General features: G+C 42.7%; 1 protein-coding gene across 3 annotated transcripts in view; it reads right to left on the bottom strand.

Annotated features, from left to right (window-relative positions):
* Positions 1-15,616, bottom strand: part of CPLX1 (complexin 1) — a 331,793-nt gene that overhangs the window by 100,275 nt on the left and 215,902 nt on the right. The gene's annotated exons all lie outside the window — the stretch shown is intronic.

Below are 15,616 nucleotides of genomic sequence, written 5' to 3'. Positions count from 1 at the left end.
TCCTTCAAAATGAGATATAGCAGGGAGGAAATAAATGTTTAAAGCCATTTGTGGGATGACCCCATTAAAATAAATTGCATTTTTGGTTGGAGATAACATATTTCACAGGGTTTGCACTCTCAGTGTTTCTTGACATGTATCATTCATAATGTCCGCATGAAAGATCAGAAACACTAGCGTTGTTACAATCATACACAGCCATGATATTTTTATTGCCCTGATATTTTTCAATAGATTGTATTTTATGTTCTGTTTTAAAAAGTTTTTAAATCAGTATTTATTAACGTGCCTTTTTTGTTTACTATTTACAAAGAAGCAATACATTTGAGAGGCCTCCATGCAGTACACAGTGGCCTTGACCAGGTTAGCATTAACCTTATGATTAACCCTTTTGCTGCCTGGCCTTGTGCTCCATTTTTACCCTCAGGTGGCCAGACCATTTTTGCAATTTTTCCTTTGCTTTTTTATTTTTCACTTATAGCTTTCAAAGTTTGTAAAAGACCCCCAAACCATATATTTTCTAAAAGCACATGACCGGTAGAATGAAAATAGGGTGCTACTGATTTCTAAGGTCCCATGATATTTGCGCAAATGTTTATCAAAACAATGTTTTTACTAAAAATCCACTAAAATCATGATTAGCAGATAAATAACTAGCAACTTTTACAAGATTCCTACAAAATATAAAAGCTTAACCTATATTGAGTTAATAAATAACAAATATTTGTAATTTTTACATTGTGCCTTTTTGCAAATTTGGTGAAATTCGAACGTACGCAAATATGTAAATATCCAAATTTCTCTAAAAATCTGAAGCTTTTCATTTTTCCCTTACAGCTTTCTGAATTTGTGAAAGACCCCCAAAACCATATATTTTTTGAAAGCATATGACCTCTAGAATAAAAAAGAAGGTGCTACTGATTTTTTAGACTATGCGGTATTTGCGCAAATGTTTATCAAACCAATATATTTGCAAAAAAATACACTAAAACCATTAGTAGCAGATAAAAACACAGCTAATTTTACAAAATTCCTACTAAATCCCTACTAAATATAAAATTTTAACCTGTAAGGATTTCAAAAAATAACAAATATTTGTAAATTTTAAATTGTGCCTTTTTGCAAAATGGTGAAAATCGAAACGTACCCAAAAATTTCCCCAAAGAATCTAGAGGTTTTCTTTTTTCACTTACAGCTTTCAGAACTTGTAAAAGACCCCCCCAAACCATACATTTTCTGAAAGCAAATGGCCAATAGGATAAAAAGAAGGTGCTACTGATTTTTAAGGCAGCGTGATATTTGCGCAAATATCTATTAAAACAATATTTTTGCTAAAAATACACTAAAATCATTGAGTGTACATAAACACAACATAACAAAATTCCTGCTAAATTGCTACTAAAGCATCGTTCACATGTGGCATACTAAAGTGTACGCCCATGGAGGTCCATGGGGGGTGATGTTTACCCACATAGGGGATGCACAGGTGTTCCATGCATCCCCATACATGACCCCGAACGCAGACAGTATGAGCTCAGGGACATGCACGTGGACCTACATGGATATAAAATTGGAAGCAATAGCTCTGTTCTTGCAGGTGCTACATCCCAAATTACATCAATGAGACTGTCTGCAGAGAGATTCACGGAACACCTGTGCATCCCTGTAAAGGTAAGCTGTGTATGCCCTGTGTGAACAAGGCCTTAGGCCCCTTTCACACAAGCAGACTAATCGGGTCTGCCTGTCCGTTTTTCAGGCAGGCCCAATCGGACCACCCATTGTTCTCTATGGAAGGCTGATGTAAATGGACATGTGTCCGTTTACACCCGCCTGCATCCAATCCATTCCAGTCCACTAAAAACAGCCATCCCCCACCCATCTAGCATATCGGATCAGATGGAAATGGACAGGCGGTCCGTTTCCATCCGACCACCCCATAGAGAATAGCGGGCTGTGTACGTGTCCGCTCTGCATCAGCAGAGTGGACCTGTCATCCGCCTGATGACAGATTCCACTCCATGTGAAAGGGGTCTTATCAGGAGCGGCTGGTCCATTAGAGGCGCAGGGGCGTTTGTATGATTTTTTTTTTCAAGCTGCATGATTAGAGCCTGAGGCTCTAATTGGCTTGAAAAAGGTTGGGCTCGGGGCGCAGAGCATTGCACCCCAAATCCACATACTTTTGACAATAACGAATTAATATTAGCTATTGTCTTCCGGCTTCTCTTTTTGGCCAATCAGGATGGAGCGGGTTGGCCGGGAGGAGAAGCTGAGGAAGCCGTGAAGGGGTGAGTGCAGGGGCTGTCACCATGGAGGGGTGAGTGTGCGGGGGGATCATCACCATGGAGGGGTAAGTGCGGGGGTGACCATCACCATGGAGGGGTGAGTGCGGGCGGACCTGGAGGGTCTTACTATGTTTTTGTTTTTTTTATTAATTATACTTTTTACATTTTTTTACAGTTATTGTTATTTTTTTTTTTTGGGGGGGTGTCTGGTGAGATATCACAGGTCTAAACAGACCCCCATATCTCTATTTGTGAGACAGAGAAAGGAACTGAAGATAGTCTCTTTCTCTGTAGCAGTTCACATGAACGAATGGAATCTTTATTGAGATTCCATTCATTCATAAAATGACAGTCTGATACATTGTAACACTTGCGGTTACAATGATCAGCTGTCAGTGCATATTGGAGTGATCGCTCCCTATATCCATTGTACTACCAGGGGGTGTTTGGTAAACACATGTATACCAAACCCCCCAAATCCCAACTTCACCCCCACCCACACCGCTCCCCCCTCCCCCGCCACGCTCTGCATCCTGACAGATCGCTGAGATCAATGCAGGGAGAAGCTGCAGGCGGCGGGAGGAAAGGAGGGATGCCGCTCAGAACGGTCATAGATCGGGGGTGCAGGGAATTTATGGGGGGGTGATCTGAGTGATGAGGGGACAAATCTGGATCCTCCAAGCCCCATGCAGCACCTGAAGCCTGCGGGAGCGGCAGAGGAGGGATGCCGGCTAATGATGGTGGCTGCGGGGGATCGGGATTGAGGGGGGGTCGGATGGGTGGAGGGGGGTAATCAGTGCTGAGGGGGAAGAAGGGGGGTGAAGGGGATAGTAAAGAAGAGTGGGGGGACAGTTTTAGAAGAATAGGATCTGTGGGAGGTGGAGTGGTTGTGGGCAGGGAAGCGGCGGCATGGGTGGGTGCGGTCATGTTAGGGGTTAATAACTGACCAGTGATATAATTGATAATTTGGGAGTACAGATGGCGCTGCCCTATCTTATAAATTAATCCATAATGGGTAAGAATGTCATAAGCTACAAGCTGTGTTCAATGAACTATACCATATAGGAGCTCCACCACTAAATGCCGTAATATGATCTAAACCAAAAAAATTACCATATATGTGAAAAAAAACAAAAATTAATAAATAAATACTACCTAATTCAAAATTAAACTTCTATCACCTCAGTGATAAAGGTGCCTCTCATGTTTAGAATTAAGTAAATAGTGTGAGATAAAATGATACTATGAAAAATTAATTAATTAAATTGAAATTAACTCCAATGTTCAAAAGTATTGTGACAGTATGGCGCCTGCTAGAGGGAAAAAAATTCTTATTAAGTAAAAAACATGTGTGAATTAAAGTGTCAGTGCAAAAGCTATTTTACCGCTCCCAGATTCTATACCAAATATTGAATTAAGTTAAAATTAACCCCAGGGTTCAAAAGTATTGTGACAGTATGGCGCCTACTAGAGGGGGACCTTCCTTTATAAGTGAAAAAACATATGTGAAATAAAGTGTCAGTGCAAATACTATATCGCTCCCAGAGATATTGATCAGTATATCAGTGGTAGGATCTCTAATGAGATTACAATAAATACAATAAATATTAAATCCCATACAAATCGTACATAGAAAATTGTTTACAATCTATTGCTTTTCTTAGCAAGTGATAATGGACTTTTTTAAAATATATTATCCATTTGAGACCAGAGAGTTATTATAGCCAGATGATGTAAAAAACAAAGTTCAATATATATGCTGTTTTTCAGCCTTAGGAACATAAACCAGTGACTTCTGTGTGTATTCCTCAAACGGTGACTTGAAGTGCTCGCCCCCCAGTGCTCCCCCACTCACCAGAAACAAACACCCCCACAGGGGTACCGAGCGACAGAGTGGGTGCCTTGGGATGGGTCTTATTCACTCCTGTCCTGCTGCCGTTCCTCTGTTCTGTGTGATCCCTTAAATGATTCCAGGATGAGCTGTGCGTTCCAAATAGACCAGGCTACTCCATCGTTTACCACCTTTATCTGTTAAACTCTCCAATATGCCCAGAGAAAAGAGAAACACGGGGGGCTTCCTTCGTGAAGTATGTCTAGTTTATTATTGCACATCAACAATCCAAAAGTCCATAGATAAAAGCTAAAGAGAAGATACTAGTATACACAGGCACCGCTGTATGCAAGGATGGGACCAGAAGTGAGATGTAAGCGTGCGTTCCACCTTGCGTTCCAGCCTGCACTTCCGGGTATGACGTGTGAGCGTGACTCCGTCTTACGTGTTTCGTCATAGGACGTTTTCAAAGACGTTCATAAAAAACATTAATAAAATTGCAATTCTGCATACAAGCATAAAAAAAAGAATGTGGAAGAGTGTGGAATCCACGGGCTTAGACTTGTGGTATCTCTTCTTTTTTTATGCTTGTATGCAGTGTTGTCATGTATAATCGCATTGTTTGCGGAATTGCAATTTTATTAATGTTTTTCCTATTAAAAGTGAATTTTTATATTTTATTTACTCTTTTGTCTGTCTCATATACAATATTGTATACCGACATTGAGTACCGGAATAGTCCCCTCTTTCCTCCTGGTGGGGGTTGAGACGCTGGCTGTCAGTAGCAGCAACTGCGGCCACCTCTCCACCCAGCTACATATATTGCTTCTTTGACTTTTGGCTAACATCAAGTGTTCAGTGTTGGGACCCCAAGGTTCAGTGTTGGGACCCTTGCTTTTTAATATATGTATAAATGATATAGGGTCTGAGATTAAAAGTGCCATTTCAGTTTTTGCAGATGACACCAAGCTATGCAGTGGAATAACATCCTTACAGGATGTCTCCAACTTACAAGTCAACCTCAATGTACTGTTTAATTGAGCAACTATGTGGCAAGTGAGGTTTAATGTTGATACATGTAAAGTTATGCACTTGGGGATAAGAATATGCATGCTTTATACATACTACAGCTGGGGGAATCAATGGTGAAGAAGGATCTGGGTGTTCTGGTAGATCATACACTTAATAATAGCATGCAATGCCAAGCTGCAGTTTTCCCCTACCAGGGATCATGCTTTGCTGGGTATTTTTTGCCTTCCTCTGGATCAACTGTAAGTATATGATTGTGTATATAGGATTGTAAATATATATTTTTTATTCTTTTTATTGGTTGTACTAAATTGACTTTTTTCAACCAGACTAACTATGTAACTATGTAAGTATGTAAGTGTAGTATCTTATCATATCAGTGCCCAGTAGGGGTGCGGTGTCTATATTCTGGCCTTTTGGCAAGAATGGCTGGCTGTATAGTGTCCCTGCTGGTATGATGGTGGCTCTGAAGGCTTGTACCGGTTGGAACAGAAACTGGGGCATCCATGGGATGTGGGGCATGGGAGTAATTCCCCTGAGAAGACTGGAGGGACCCAGTGCCTCCTGATGTGAATGGGGTTACCTGGTCTGGCCATGGGCTGTGAACGCAAAGAATCTGCAATATTATTGCCCCCTGAAAGTAGGTTGCCCCAGGGACGCTCTTAGTATCACTTAAGTGTGGGAACCCCACAGTGAGGATGAGCACATAACCATGGCACCAAAGCTTTTTCTGCACTGTGTCTCTTGGGCTAGGCCTTTTGGCTAAGTCTGGGGCAATTTTTGGTACCTTCACTTTTGTCACTGCTCTTTTGGCTGTGTTTCTTTTTCTCACTAGGATGGAGGGTGTTGGTTTTTGGGCCTACCCTGAAGTCTTGGGGGATGTATGCCCATCAGGTTTATTCATCCCTCTCTCTTTGGGAGGGCCCCTCACTTATTACTCGCTGGTTGGCTTTGGCTGACCATGAGGAGGGGGGTCCACCAGGCCTTTGGCTAAGTGGACCAAGTTGTCAGGAACCCTGTGCCCCAGGGGGTCAGGGTAAGGTCCTACTCCTTCATGGGTGGACAAGAGGCACACCCTTAAGTGCACATTTTTAAGTGTGTTTTTCACATGCACATTTTGTACACATAGGTGTCATAGGTTTGCACAACCCCATTCAAGCAGCAGGACATTTTTAACCCCTTCACAACCATGGTCAAAATGAACCTTAACACATAATCCCAATTTTGCAACTTTGACATGTGTTAGAATAACTGTACATATCTGTAGCAGGTGTCTCATTTCACCCGCGACCCTGCCAAGCTGGCCCTTGCGATGTACACAGGCTTTCCAGCCTGAAAAAGGGAGAGAGCTGCCTGTCATGTCTGCGGGGGATTTCTTCCCCCCTCCTTACCTTATCCCTGGGGCTATCCATTTCTGGGACACTATACAGACATCATTGTCCTCTCACCTTGCTGGGGAGGATCCTGCCTGTTTCACTTGATAAGCTGGGCCAGTTGTGTTGTTTGGGCCCCCTATACAGGAGTTTAAAGTACACCAACGAGAGTGAACAAGAAAAATAACTGCGCTTAACGTAAATAAGTGAATGCAAAAGAAATCAATAATGCATAGCAAAGTTCATAGGATGAGAGATCAAAACAATCCCCCATAAAGGTGAGACAAGTCCAAAGGCATAGTCCCTCTAGGTAAACAGAGAAGATGAGTGTGAAAACCTTGAAAAAAACACCACTCGTAGTGATCCGCCACCATATAAAATTCACGCTTACCAGAAAGCAAGCAAATAAGGCTTGTATATGGACCGAGGCCCAGAAGGCACAGCAGATGATACAGCTTCTCCGTGTCAGCGTAACTGGGGGAGTGTGAGGAATGATGGTACAAGGACTGATCCGGACTCAGGGTCATGAGAACAGAAAAGAAGTGGCCATAGTGTAAATCCGATATATGAAAATGTATTTATAAAAAGTAATGCACTTACAAACAGGAATGGTAAAAAGAGCGATTCGCTGGCTGGCATACCAAGCGTCCGTTCACATTAGAGTCGCGATGACGTTAGAGCGTCAACCTCTCGACGTACGTTCCGTCTATAACTGACGTTGTCTGGGGAACGGACGACGCTCTGACACATTGCAATAAATACACGTAAGTATGGTCATGCCCCGTTGTGACCTCTCAATGGCAGAAAGGAAACCGCCAATCTCCTTAATGGGTTGGAGTTTCAGAGGCGCTTAAAATCGAATAAAAATAGGCATCATGATCATAATAAAAGGACAAAAACAGGAAAGGTAATTTTAAAATTAGATATTTATTATATCCGAGAATTAGTGTAATCGTAAATAGGCCAATGGATCAAAACCATGAATTGGCAAAAATGGCTATGTGAACATAAGAAAAAAATAGGAAAATCACTGTGCCATCTTGTGGAAGGAAGGGAGACTACCACTGACTGAATGGCTGAATCTTATCTAGTGTAAAACAAAAAAGACTCAGAATGGGTGAAATGATCATAGGAGACCTAGGCAGTCCATACAAATGCACTCCATAAGGTGGAAAATACCCTCTGGTAAATGTAGAATTAGAAAAAATTATAAATATATATGGAAAAAATAGATGTTATTATAACCCTAAATATACCTAAAATTGAATGGGTGACTATGATTGAATGGCAAACAGTGACGAGAGTGGCTAGCTGAAGATACCAATTCGTAACTTTTCTTCAAAAGAACTGAAGCTACTAGTGCCATACGGATCCGCACACACATATTTAGGGCTCTGAATATGCATTGGGTGTGTGGGACAGTTCACCTAGAAAGTTAAGCCATTACTTGTTGACTTGAATAGGTGTTTAAAGTTGGGCCTGTGGTTTCAGGGGACAGAAGAGAGAGGCCTCACACAAAGGGAGTCATTCCTCTGCTCTCCTCCTGCCTGGACTCATAGAGCCAATCTGAGTAGAGGTAACCAATCTAAATTTGAAGTGTCATATTGTGCTTTATTTACCATTAAAGTGTGCCTCTGCTCTTGGGGACATTCTCAGGTTTGGAATCCCCTGAAAGCAGCTTGAATATATGATTGAGAGCTATATTGCTCTTAAATCTCAGTTATTGCTCTCTGATTACTTGAATATATATTGTTATTGTCTGTTATTCTTACACAGAATTATTGCAGTAAAGACAATGTCTGTGTTTTATTATAACGTGTGCGTTTCTCATTGGTCATTGTGCTTACACTATTGCCAGGTGTGCCAGAGGGGGCTGAGGTTATTAGGGTTGAGAGGCAGAGTAATGGACTGAACAAACAAAGCAGCTCCTACGGGGGGTATTGCTACATATCATTGCAACTACTTTGTGTATCCAGGTGGATTATACCTTGTTTTTTGGGGGACAGATTGGGCTTTCATTTGGGGGTTAATGGATATCTTCTGATTTTGTTTTAATATGAAAGGAAAACTGTTAAATTTGAAAAAAAGATTTGTTATTATTATTTTTGGCCAATGTTAAAAATGTTGTTGTATATTTTTATGCCATTATCATGCCCCACACCAAAAGACCTGCAAAATAAATTCTCCTACTCCTGATGATCCCACACATGACACCACATATGTGAGCATTATTTGTTCTTTGTACCTGTAAAAAGGGCCAAGTAAAAATAGTATGCATTTTGTTTTGTTTTTTGCCCTACCTAACCAGACTGACATTAACATTGCCACTAATTGCCACTAATACTGCCATCAACTGACACTAACAATGACACCAACTGACACTTACAATGACCCTAACACTGACAATTACACTGTCACTAACTGACACTGACAGAAATGCTCACTAAACTAGATCAAGCCCTGATCTAGGTAATCTTTATTATTTCGTTTTTTCAGCAGAACTTTCCTTTTGTACTAACTTCTTCTCTAACAAATAAGAAAAGATACATTGTTTTTTTTTCCTCCTCACTACAGGAAAATACTGTTGTTTCTCCTCTTCACAGAGGAGAAACAACACAGGGATGGCCTATAGAGTGAATGATCACTGTGACAGCTAATCACAGGCTATCACATCAGTCATGTGATCAAGAGTCAGTTATCCCAGTTCTTGATTGTTAGTACAAGACCTGGAGTTGTCACTGACAGCTTCATCTCAGTGCTGGGAGTGTGCGATCGAGCTTGCTTCCTGCATGAACACAGGAACACATATATGCAGTGCCCAGAAATAAAGCCCACTTCCTGGATGCTGCATATGTGTGTTACATGATCATTGAAGAGGTTAATTAAGGAAAATTGGATGAAATGTACCAAAAAGAAGGGTACAGGCAGGTATTTTACTACAAGAATTAGGAGACTGCTAATGAATGACACAGCATTTTAAAATTGGCCAGCATCAGGACAATATTAAATAGAAAAGATAGGCCCATATTAACTATGAAAATGTTAGTTACCTGGCTGTTATACTGACCCACTAACTTAAATACTTTTTGAGTCACTGACCTGGAACAATTGTACTAATCAAGATAGTCAGAGTCAATTTATAGGCCTTGGTCTAAATGCTGAAATCCAGGTAAACAGTGCTCCTCACCACCACCACCCTGTGTCTGTACAGTGAAAGGAGAAGTAGCACACATTGACATTATCTCTTTTACACTATGCTCTCCACTCTTCTCAGCATACTCCATGCACTGCAGCACACCTGATTGGCTCTCTGTGTTGCTTCTCCCTCTCCCTCACTGAGACCTGTTGGGCAGGGGAAAGTTTTAAAGTATCCAAGCCAAAGGGTCAGTGTGACAGCCAGCTGACTAGTATTTTAGCGCTAAGCATTGGTAATCTCATGGATTCTCTCATGATTCTCTTTAAACGTCTGTATAAATGTAACTACTTTGTGGGTATAACTTCTAAAAAAAATCTATTAGAAATAATAGAAGTTTATATTTTATAAACAGTGCATGGCTTTTCTAACATGTAAAAAGTAATGGCAAGAAGGCAATGGTATTGGTTTTCTGCACTGTGCCAGAAATCTGTAGGGACTCATTACATTTCCCTTTCCAACCATTAGACTACCAGGCACCTAACACTTCATCTAATTTGTCCCTTCTTTAACGATTTTCATCATTCTCAATTTGCATCACAACTGTTGGAGCGTTAAATGCACCTTGCCTAATGCCTTTCCCTTGTTTAGTAAAATAAAATTCTAGTGTCTAATCACAGCATTTATTGTTTTCTGAGAATACTCTATAGTCTTATATTTAACAATACATTATATTTAAATTGTGTTTCATGCCTTTTGTCTTTTCAAATGTCACCTGAAGTATACATATATATATGTTTTAAGAAGTTAAAAGTACCAATGTCATATGTAAACAAGCTATTTGCAATTGTATACATATTTAAGTACATATGTAAGTTTTTATTTTATAGTAAATTATCCTTTTAAAATTAATTTGATGGTAAAGGAGTCATGTATGGGAAACTGCTTGTGTTCAATGCAAAAATGTTATCACTTAGAAAAAGGAAGGAAGACTATATGGCAAGGAAACTGCACCATCTAGATTACATAGCCAACATGAAAAGTAATTCAAGAGGGTTGCTCTGAGAGTCCATGTATTAGGAAATCCTACAAGCTCCATTTGTGACTAATATTGTTGAGCATGTGTGAAGTTTGGGCAATACATTGGATAGGTTCACAGGGAGATCTCTGAGGCTTCCACTGAGGCAACAATGCAAGAGATGCAAAAGGGTCACCGCGTTGTTTTTTGGCAGCCATCTGGCCTTTTATGGCATATAATATTCCCAAATTATGAGAGTGGAAGTAGAGTTTTAATGAGTTTTTATTACCACTTATTCTTGTGCTATTTCTCTGGAAATTATTTTTAACACAATTTGCACATTTTATATACATGATATTCCATATTTTTAGTACTGCATTTCATGTAGATATTTTTCCTCTAGTGGCCTTTTATATACCAGGAAATGCACTTATAATAAATGCACTGATAATAAAAGCTCATTTAGCCCTAAAGAGGAACTTCAGTCTTGTCTGAAAAAATAAACGGCAGCAGCTACAAACATTGTAGCTGCTGACTTTTATGAACAGACACTTACCAGTCTAGGAGTCCAGGGCTGTCCTCATCTGGGCCAGTTCTTCATTGGTCTTTTGGGTCCTCGGTGCCACCATCTTGGATGTGGGAAGCCAGCTGTGAGTTCCTGATGTTTCACAGCTGGATTCTCACTGTGCATTCGTCGAGAGATGAACTGCGCCTGGAGAGTGGTCTCGCAGTCTCCTGGGACCTGTGGCATGTCCTAGGAGATTGCAGGCAGGGAGGGAGCTAAACTTCCACTCTGCTTGCCTAAGCGAGCAGAGATGAAGTGGGTGTGGGTACCTGTCATAAATAGGTACTAGCTCCCAGAAAAGAAAAACACTGTTCAATATAATGACAGAAGAGAGGGGAGGATAAGGGCAACTTCACACTTTATATCAAGTTCTATTTTTTTTATCCTGGGTAGTCCTACTAAATATTTATGAAAACTGAAGGTGAGCAACTTCCCCACAAAAGTGGAGACATTTTTCTAATCACAGCTATTGATAAGCCAAACTGCCTTTTGGTTTGGTTCGAGCAGGGCTTGGCAAACATCAAAGAAGTTGGAATGTCGAACCCAAATATTATTAAAATTATAGGGGTCCGCTGATTTTTTTTTGGTAGGTGCTGGCACCTTGTCCCGGACTGGGACAAAAAAAAGGCCCAGGCATTTAAGGCTGAGCAGCCAATTTTTTTATACAGATCAGGGAAGTATGACAGGTTTGTTTCCGGTCCCCCTCCTGTCACAGGGCGCTGACAATCGTAAGCAGCTGAGACATTTCATGGTCTGCAGCTGCACATATACAAAAGGAGTGTATATGTGCAGCTATCCTGGTTCGAAAGCTCAGGATTATTCAGACTAGGATCCAAACACACCTGAGCTCACCCCTGCCAATCAATGGGAATGCTGCAGCTGGCTTTAAGGCCTCAGCTCAGGATCACACTACTGCAGTGTGAGATACCACATGTAATTCACCCAGGAATAGCAGCACATTCCTGTGTGAATTACATGTGGTATCTCTGGGGTGTGATTTGAGCCATGGATTTGTATAGTTCAAATTATACTGCATTCACACCAAACTGGTGCAGGACCCTTTTTCCTTTTTTCTCTGCACCAGAATCAGATTGCATGGGTGTTCACACCCATGCGATCTGATTCTGCAAACTGCGCTGCGTTTTGCAAACCGATTGCGGGGTGTCGTTAACATACACTCTGCAATTGGTTCACATAGACGGGTTGCGATTTAGATGCAGTGCTGAAACCCGCAGCAAATTTGCTGTGAATTCGCACGACATCTAGTATGAACCCAGGCTAAGAGATAACAGTTCATTTTTAGACCACATTAAAAATATATTACCCAAAATTACATATAATATAATCCAAAAGGTGTCCTGCATTTAAAATGTATATATGATTTTTTTTTTAACACTGCACTGCACTTACCCAGCCAGCCAGGACACCTTTTGGGCCAAAAGAACTGTCCCTCTCTCACACACTGTCTGATTGATCATTGATGCCATCACTTTACCTTCCTTCTACCTTTGTTCAGCAACACTCTTCACTGTGTAAAAGAGACCACTGACCAGATCAAAGCATGCTCTCATCATGCTTTGTGTAAATGCAGGTGTAAAACATGATTTTGGGCAAACAGGTAGGCTGACATCACTTACTCTTTAAGCTGTCCTGTTCAGGCCCTGGATACTTATCCGACATCAGACAGAAGGTGACTTCTCCAGGCAGCTCCTCCCCCTTCATGATCACCTGACCCTTCATTTCCACCCCTCTGAGCTGAATAGTCGGCCGGAAGGCTGTGGTGAGGCCGGGTAAGCGGCACAGAGCAGCCCAGCTGCCTTGGGAGTGAGCGGTGGGGACTGGGGACCCGGCCAGAAGGACATGGATGCGGCCCTGTACGCGGAGTTGGCTGCAGACAGGCTGGCAGCGTGTGAGCGGGGCCGGCCCAAGCAGCTGCCCAGGAAGTCAGAGTCAGGCCTGAAATTAACATGCGGCCCGGCACCCCCGGCCCATTGGGCATATACCCGGTGTGCCCTATGGCCAGTTCGGTCCTGCTGGCAATGAATGTAATTTGCCTTCAATTTAAACTGTATCTTATTTTTCCTTTGTAAATGTCATTTTTGCTGTAGCACACCATACAGCAGTAATGAAAGCAAAATGCATAAAGGGGCATCATTTTAGGGTCACCCATGCACTGCCCCTTTTCGACAATGTCATTATCACATTATCATGGTCAGCAGGGCAGGACTTAGGGTGGTGGGGCCCCTGGGCTTGAGTCACTTTTGGGCCCTACCCTTCTATACATATGCACAGCTCTATAAAACAGAAATAGAAAAGGACAAGGTGCGCCAGACTCAGAGTGCAGTATTAAAGAACTTCTGTTTAATTGGACAAGACAAAATAGCCAAATGGCTACTCACAAAAGTAGATAATATATAAGCGTATAAGTGGGGGATACTGTACTGGTATTTGTCCTGGGTCCACGATTAATAAAAGCAATAAAAATGGATAAAATGGTAATTACCGTATTTATTGGGGTATAACACACACCTCAAGTTTAGGAGGGAATTTTAAGGAAAAAAACTTTTAGGAGGGAAGTTTAAGGAAAAAAACGTACATTTAAATGCCCATCGATGCAGCCTTATCAGTGTCTATCTGCAGCCTTGTCAGTGTCATTGCAGCCTTGCCAGTGTCAGTGTAGCCTTGTCAGTGTAGCCTTGCCCCAGTGTCATTTGCAGACTTGTCAGTGTAGCCTTGCTCCAGTGTCATTGCTGCCTTGTCATTGCAGCCTTTCAGTTTAAAAATGGCGCCGCCGAGATACAGAGACGGCTTTCGGCTGCTCTCGGCGGCTTTCGGCAGCTCTCGGTGGCTTTCGAAACGGGCGGGGCCCGTGGGGCTTTCTATTTGCCGGGGCCCATGGGCTTCAGCCCAGTCAAGCCCAATGGTAAGTCCGGCCCTGATGGTCAGAGACTGCAGATGTAGTACAGTCCCTAGGATAAGTAATGAATAATGGCCGATCCCTCCGGTTGGATGATCGCTCACTCTGGGTTCCCCAGGGGTGACTCTGGTCAGTAGTGTAGCATGTCTGTACCCTGGTATTGGCTCAGTCTTGCTCTCTCTGGTGGCGCTGGGCAGCGTGTCTCTCTCTCTGGCTTCCACCCAGAACACTACTCGTTCTTTGTCCTGTAGCACTCTCTCCCTCAGCTTTTTTCCAGGCTGCAGTCTGTCAATCTCTCTCTTGATCGAGCTGTAGCCTCCTCCGTGTGGAAAATGGGGCCGCCAATCTTTGGGACTACATTTCCAATGATGCTCTCCTCTCCTAGTCTCGTTTGATTGGCCCTCGGTTATTGGCCCTCGGCCCTCAGTTATGGCCAATAGGGAAGGAACGGAGCGGGCAGGAAGTTTGGCGGGGAACTGGTGAGAGCCGTTGTCTCATCTCCCTGACAGGAGAAAGGGGGGGTGAGTGGGGAAACCTCTGACAGCCCGCAGCTCACCTTTCTCCTGTCACAGCGCTGCTGAGTTCTCTGCTGGACTGAGCCGGGAAAAGAGCCGAAGTCACACTACACTGATGGGGGGCTTGACAGCACCTTGATGGTGTCACCCCACTGGCGGGTGGCACCTGGGTGCGGGCTGCCCATACCCCAATAGCGATGCAACTGTGCTGAATTTAAGATCTGATCCCTGATTTCAGGGGGGGCACTTGACGCCCATGGCCAGGCCCTTCAGTCTGAAAGGTTCAGTTAAAGATAACTCCATGCAAAAAATAGCATGCAGCATGCATCCCCCCCCTCTTGAACCATACCAGGCCACACTTGCCCTTAACATGGGGGTATGCCTTGCCGAGGAGGGGTCCTCCCATGGCAGAGCATCTTGTCTACATGTTGATGAGAACAAGGGCCTTATCCCCACAGCCCTTGCCTAGTGGTTGTGGGGGTCTGCGGGTGGGGTGCTTATCAGAATCTGGCAGCCTCCTTTAATAGGGGCCCCTAGATACTGCCCTCCTATGTGAATGCGTGTGGGGTACATAGTACACAGTGCCCCTACTCACAAAAAAAGTTGTAAGCTTGAAATGAAGACACCCAAACACGTGACAAGTCCTTTAAGAAAAAACTCCCCCAAAAATGCCTCTTGTAAATCTATCATCAATCATGATGCCCACCACCTGCTCACTCGCCATTAAAAAAAAAAATCTGGTGCACACAACCACCCTGAAGGTAGCCGAAACACAGCTTCTCGAACTGTCATCAGTTATATAAGGGAAAAAGCGGGGATATTGGTGAATTCACTGCCCAAATATGGCCATTGCCATATTGGGTCATTTTGCTTTTTCTATTCTATTTGGGCAGTAATGTCACTGCTATCCCCGCCCCTTCACTTAAAAGTAGCGGGTTTTCCCTGGGACATCA

This window comes from Aquarana catesbeiana, linkage group LG01, assembly GCF_042186555.1.
Source record: "Aquarana catesbeiana isolate 2022-GZ linkage group LG01, ASM4218655v1, whole genome shotgun sequence".
NCBI classification, from domain to species: Eukaryota; Metazoa; Chordata; class Amphibia; order Anura; family Ranidae; genus Aquarana; species Aquarana catesbeiana.
The sequence above is the reverse complement of the archived record's forward strand: the minus strand, read 5'-3'. Positions and strand labels throughout refer to the sequence as shown.